The sequence below is a fragment of the Hipposideros armiger genome, unplaced genomic scaffold (assembly GCF_001890085.2).
Source record: "Hipposideros armiger isolate ML-2016 unplaced genomic scaffold, ASM189008v1 scaffold_126, whole genome shotgun sequence".
Lineage (NCBI taxonomy): Eukaryota > Metazoa > Chordata > Mammalia > Chiroptera > Hipposideridae > Hipposideros > Hipposideros armiger.
The window spans coordinates 101551-108070 of record NW_017731476.1 but is presented as its reverse complement, the minus strand read 5'-3'; positions in this window follow the sequence as shown (position 1 = coordinate 108070).

Below are 6520 nucleotides of genomic sequence, written 5' to 3'. Positions count from 1 at the left end.
TATATGTATATATGAAAGAATGGACAATTAAGTTCGCGAACTTAATTGTCGGATCTTCATATATAAAATTTTAATCATATACATATATAGTAAAAATAGATAGTAAATGGTCTGAAAGAGAACACAGGGCCAGTCGTTAACCTGAGGGAGGCAGGTGGCAAAAGTAATTTTGCTTTGTCCTAAAAAGGAATTTATTTATTACTAATGTAATTTGAAAACAAGTTCTTTTTCATCAATGGCTTCAATTACCATCTATACCCTGATGATGCAAAAATCCCTCTGTCTAGGCCATACACTGAAGTCAAGTTTAAGGTTCCTATTTTCAAATGTCTATTGAAAAGTTCCATTCACTCAACAAAAACTTGTTGGGTGCCCTCTGTGTGCCATGGAGTTTTAAGTGCCGGGGATCCAATGGGAAACATAACAGACAGGTCTCTGGCCTCAAGTTTATAACCCTGCCCACATTTGGTGTCCTACAGGCCCCCCACTTAGTATGTCCCCAACTGAACCCATGGAGTATGTCCCCAACAGTGAAAAGGGCAGAGTAGAGACCTCTAACAGTCCATCCGTCACCAGAACTATCAAAAAACCTAGCAGGGGGCGGCCGGTTAGCTCAGTGGGTTAGAGCTCATGCTCATAACACCAAGGTTGCCAGTTCGATTCCCACATGGGCCACTGAGCTGCGCCCTCCACAACTAGATTGAAACAACTACTTGACTTGGAGATGATGGGTCCTTAAAAAACACTGTTCCACCACCACCGCCCCCCAAAAAAACCTGGCAAAAATACAGAATGAACATACTAGAACTCTGGGAGATGGTCAAAGGTGTACGGCAACCAGATGGATAATTAACCAGGAGCAAGGTCACAGAAACGGAGGGAGAGCTGTGTGCTGTTCTCCTGTACACCTTGCTCCGTATCCCTCCTGGCACAGCAGCTGTCTGGGGTACAACAGTTTGTATGCTTGGGGTGGGCACACTGTCCCAGAAGGAACAGAATGGGGCCTGTTTTCACTTGCCTCTGGGTTCCCTGCAGGACTGAGGCACTTGCTTTGCCTTCTCGGAACAGAGAAGCAGCTCCATGGAGCATGTTCCTAGAAAATAGTAAAAGTTACATGAACAAGCCACTGCCCCCTGGGTGACAGATAATAGTGGTGATGGCTGCACGACGTAAATGTATATAATGTCACTGACCTGTACACTTAACACTTTGTATGCGGGCATTTTCCCGCCAAATCGCGTCGTAACAAAGAGGTCTCTATACCTGAGTTAACTCCCGCGCTTTGGTATCACATTGTTTGTGGGAAACGAGTAAACTGGTCATAGCGCTTTAACTCAGGTATAGAGACCTCTTTGTTACGACGCGATTTGGCGGGAAAATGCCCGCTTACAAAGTGGTATAAAAAGCGCTATGACGAGTTTACTCGTTTCCCACAAACAATGTGTTAAAGATGGGGAAAATGGTCGATTTTGTTATGTATAGTTGACCACTATAGAAAAAATGGGCTGGCCGAATGGCTCAGTTGGTTAAGAGCTCACTCAAGCACGTGAGCTCTGAGCAATAGTGGTTCAATGCCCTGCCTGAGCTGAGCTGCCGCTGAGCTGCCAACAGGTGGCAGGACGGCTCAGCTAAAAAAAAAAAAAAAATGGAGGAAAAAAAGAAAAAAGAAATACTGATACAGGCTACAACACGGATAACGCCCAAAAACACCATGCTGAGTGAGAGGCCAGACACAAAAGGTCACATATTGTCTTACTCCGTCAATATGAAATGTCCAGAATGGGCAAATCCATAGAGACAGAAAGCAGATTCATGGTTGCCCGGGGCTGGGCAGAAGAGGGACTAGGGAAATAACTGCTTAATGGGATTGTGGTGTCCTTTGGGGTGATGAAAATATGTTGGAACTAGATAAAGGTGATGATTGCACATTCATTCTGAATGTACTTAATGCCACTAAATTGTACTCTTTAAAGTGGTTTAGGGCCGGCTGAGTGGCGTGTTGGTTAAGAGTTGGCTTGGATGCCAGCTCTGAGCAGCAGGATGTATGAGAATTGAAGGAAAAAGGCCTGCCTGGGGTCATATGATTGGATTCATGGCTTAGGTATGCACTTACTCTCTGGAGGATTGATTGGCTACCCTCCAGGGATGTAAGGAACGAGATGTGGAGCTCACCCAAGGTCTTTGAGACTGGGCTGAGCTCCCAGGACTAGTCCTAATCAGTGCCACAGCCTCGCCCCAGCTCCTGGCCAGATCCTAGGCTGGTCCCGTGTGTTGCTTACACATACGCCATTTGGCTCTAAGCTGCCTTTGTTAGAAAACCCCTAAGAAGTCCCAGGAGGCAGGGATGAGCAGCAGCTCTTCCTCAACAGATTCCGCTGTGTCATTACTCTGAGAAATGCTAGTGATGCTCTGATTCCGGTGCTGAACTGCCCGTGATGCTTTGATTCTGGTGCTGAATTGGATAAAGGGGCCCTGGTGGTATGATGTAACTATTTTTCTATTTCCCTTGTGACTATTTACTTTCTATTTCCCTTAGCTCTTTCCCTGTCAACAATAAAAACCTCTTATCTACTCTCAAGTGGCCTGTGGTGGTATGTCTTGCATATCGAACACCAAAATGGAACTCATTCTGTGCACAGCTATCAATATAGATTAATTATCGATACACAGGGCCCCAGTTCGGATCCCACCTTAGGGCCAGTGATGCTGCGCTCTCTACAACTAAGATGGTGAACAACAGCTCAACCTGGAGCTGGGCTGTTGTGAGCTGCCAAGAGCCACCATAAGCGGCTGTCCAATGGCCGGTGAGCGAGTGCCTCACCTGGGAAGAGCACAAAGATAATACCAACATGGGCCAATGAAGAGACGTCCTCCACAACTAGACTGAAGAACGAAAGGACAGCAACTTGTCTGTTCCCCTCCCCCAATTCCCCAATAAAATCTTTTAAAAATAAATAAATAAATACATACATACATACATACATACATAAAGTGGTTTAAATGGTCAATTGCATGTTATGTTATGTACTTAACACATATTTGTTAAATAAATGAATTCTTCAAAATGAATCTCAGCTATCAGGCTCTTCACAGTTTTCCCCGGCTGTGAACAGAGGAAATGAACCCCTCTCTTCTCTGTGCTTCTTTGTACCTTGTTCCATCATTGCATTTTCCAGATAATATTGCCATGTGCACGTCTAGATTATGGGGGCAAGGGTCACGACCTGTCTGATTCATTTCTACATTCCTTGTGCTCAGTTCAGGGCCTGGCACATAATACACATGGATCCTTTTCATGAATAAACTCATAAAGCCACACCAAAATCAAATGTCTGGGGATACTCTGCTGGGGAGGCTGTGTGGAAACAGGCCTACCCCCAGTGTGAATGGTAGTGTAAACGGATTTGAGCTGTCTGAAGGACAAAGTAAAAATATCTATCAAGGGATGGCCAGTTAGCTCAGGTGGTTAGAGTGCAGGGCGCAGTGCTCATAACACCAAGGTTGCCGGTTCAATCCCCACATGGGCCACTGAGTTGCGCCCTCCACAACTGGATTGAAACAACTACTTGACTTGGAGCTGATGGGTCCTGGAAAAACACACTGTTTCCCAATAATCCCCAATAAAAATATTTAAAAAAAAAATATATATATATATATATATATATCTCAAGTTGAACATAACCTTTGACCTAGAATTGTACTTCTAGAAATTTATCTGACATACTTACTCGTTTATATATTGCAAGATGTATTGAAAAAACATTCATTACAACATTGTTTATACTAAAAAGACAAGAAACAACCTAATCGTTCCATCAGTAGGGCCTTAAATTATGTATAATATAATCGTAATAGAATACTACGCAGCTGCAAAACAGGATGAGACATATCTACATGTACAAACATGGAACAAGCTGCAAGATATAGCAAGGGGAAACACTACAGGAAAACATATAGTATGCTAATATTTATGTTTTACAAAAGGGTGGAGATTAATACACACATGCTAGTATATGCGTAGAATGTTTTGGAAAGACAAACAAGAAACTGGGCAACGGATGCCTCCAGAGAGAACTGGAGAACTAGAAGTCAAGATGGGGGAAAAACTTACTTCACACTCTATACTGTTACTGTTTGAATTTTTAAATCATGTCTATTATCTGTTCAATAATTTCAAATTTTTAAATAATAAAAGAAACCCCAAGGGTGCCTATTGGGCAGGGATGGGGAAGAGATTTCACCCTCCATTATAACTTAGATAATTGATAGAAAAATGTCACATAATTTTTAGGAGCCTCTGTCCTCAATGTCTGTCTCTGTCTCTCTCTCTCTCTCTGTCTGCCTGCCTCTGTCTCTGTCTCTTTTTCTCTCATCTATCTGTTTTGATCACCTCTTTCGCAATGAGTAGTTTGGGGCTGGCCAGGTGGTGCGGTTGATTAGAGCACGAGCTCTGAGCAACAGGGTTACCAGTTCAATTCCCACATGGGCCAGTGAGCTGCACCCGAGCTGAGATGCTGCTGAGCTGCCAACAGGTGGCCGGATGGCTCAGCTGGTGAGAGCGTGTGCTCTTAACAATAAGATTGCCGGTTCAACTCCCACATGGGATGGTGGGCTGCGCCCTCTGCAACTAGACTGAAAAATGGTGACTGGATTTTGAGCTGAGCTGCGCCCTCCACAACTATGAAGGACAACAACTTGACTTGGAGCTGATGGGTCCTGGAAAAACACAATGTCCCCCAATTCCCCAATAAAATCTTAGAAAAAAAAACAAAAAACAGGTTTGGCCAAATAGGCATCCTGGGATGTCAGGAGGAGGGTCTGGTGAGAACGGGGACAAGACTGGGACTGGAGACCTGGAATGGAAACCTGATCTCGCCACAGAGTAACTCGTTGACAGGTGTGGCCACGGCCCACTGGACTGTGTTGGAGCATCTTGACTCAGGCGGCTATGTGAGATCCATCTAGTTCACGAGACGTACTCAAAGATTCCCAGGAGTGGCTCCATTCACAATGGGGCCTCTGAGGAGTCCATTTCTCCCACAGCAAGGCCCAGCCTGATGCTGAGCATAGAAGGCTGTCTTCACTCCAAGGGCTACCACTGGCCAGGGGCGTCTGTGACGCCACAGGATTGGGGATGGCTCCAGTCCTAGGGAAATTGTTTTGCCATGCAGGGAAACTAAGGCAGAAACCTTGGTTCACAGAGCAGAGGAAAGGGGAAAAGCAGGGGTTTGGTGGGCATGAGTGTTCCCGAGGATCTCTCAGGCCATCAGAGGAGAGGTGCCTGGGCTTTTTGGAGAACAGAGTGAATGCTGTATTCTGTGGGCCATGGCAGAATGGAATGCTTCTCTTGTTCCCTCCATCTTCACAGGCCAAGGTAGCTGTCACAGAATTGGGGCCTCTGCTCCTATGATTCTAGGACCAATGCCCCCGGCGATGCTAGAATCCTCCATACACTAGACTCCATTCACACGCTCTCAGAACCAGCAAAGCTCTTGGGGACCATGGGAAGTGGTGTACCAGGCTCTTCTACTTTCTCCTCGGGGGAAGCAGGCCTGGAAGAATTCCCCCAGCTCCCAGGAAGAAGCCCATACCTGAGATGCCTCACCTTCTCCTTCTCCAGAACACGATGCTGAGACGCCCAGGAAGTCCCCCAGACTCCGCTGTGGCCGGGCTAGCTTATTAAAATGGACTTTGTTCCCTGGTGATTGTTCTGTGCAGGCATTACTATGTACTTGGTCATGGTTCCTATGGCTACTGGCTCACCGTGAGAAGGAAATGGGTGTACATCAGTATCTTCCCATCAAAAGGCATTTGACCTCGTTTATAGACACACATACAGCCGGCCGTCTTGCAAATAGCACGGCAGGAACAGAGTTCAGAGAGCTCTGAATGGCTGAAGCAGCAAAGAACATGAAATAAAACAATACATGTGAGAGTGTGTGTTCTAACCCCCGGTTCAGCTTAGGTACATAATAGCTGTTACCCATTCATACAAGCATTAACCTTTACATCTAATAGGGAAATCATCCAACCACAAGGTTGCAAACTGGCGGCCCCTGGACCACATCAAACCCACACACTGTTTTATATGATTTCAGAGTGTTTAAAACTTGTTTTGAATTCACCTTAAAAAAATTCAGTATCTTTCAGTGAAAAAAAAAAAACAAACAATTTCCAGGGTCAATGCCTTCCCATCAAAGCTACTAAGAACCCACCTGTAGTTGAACAGTTGGGCATATTGACTCATTGCAATGAGGGTGATCACAGAATATGGGAAAATGTGGGGCATCTCGGTGAGAGGATGTTATAAATGACTTCTCATAGGACCTAAGCTTGTGTTACGTTTCTGGGGAGGATTCAAGGAAAGGGACTTTGCTCTGGCTTTGATGCTGTTAGGAGTGGGGAAAGTTCTATAATTTGGTATCTAAAAAATATTTATATAAAAGTGGGAAGGGACAAGACCAAAGCTATAATTGATAAAGAATCAGAAATCATTTATATTATATTAGCCAGGATGGGG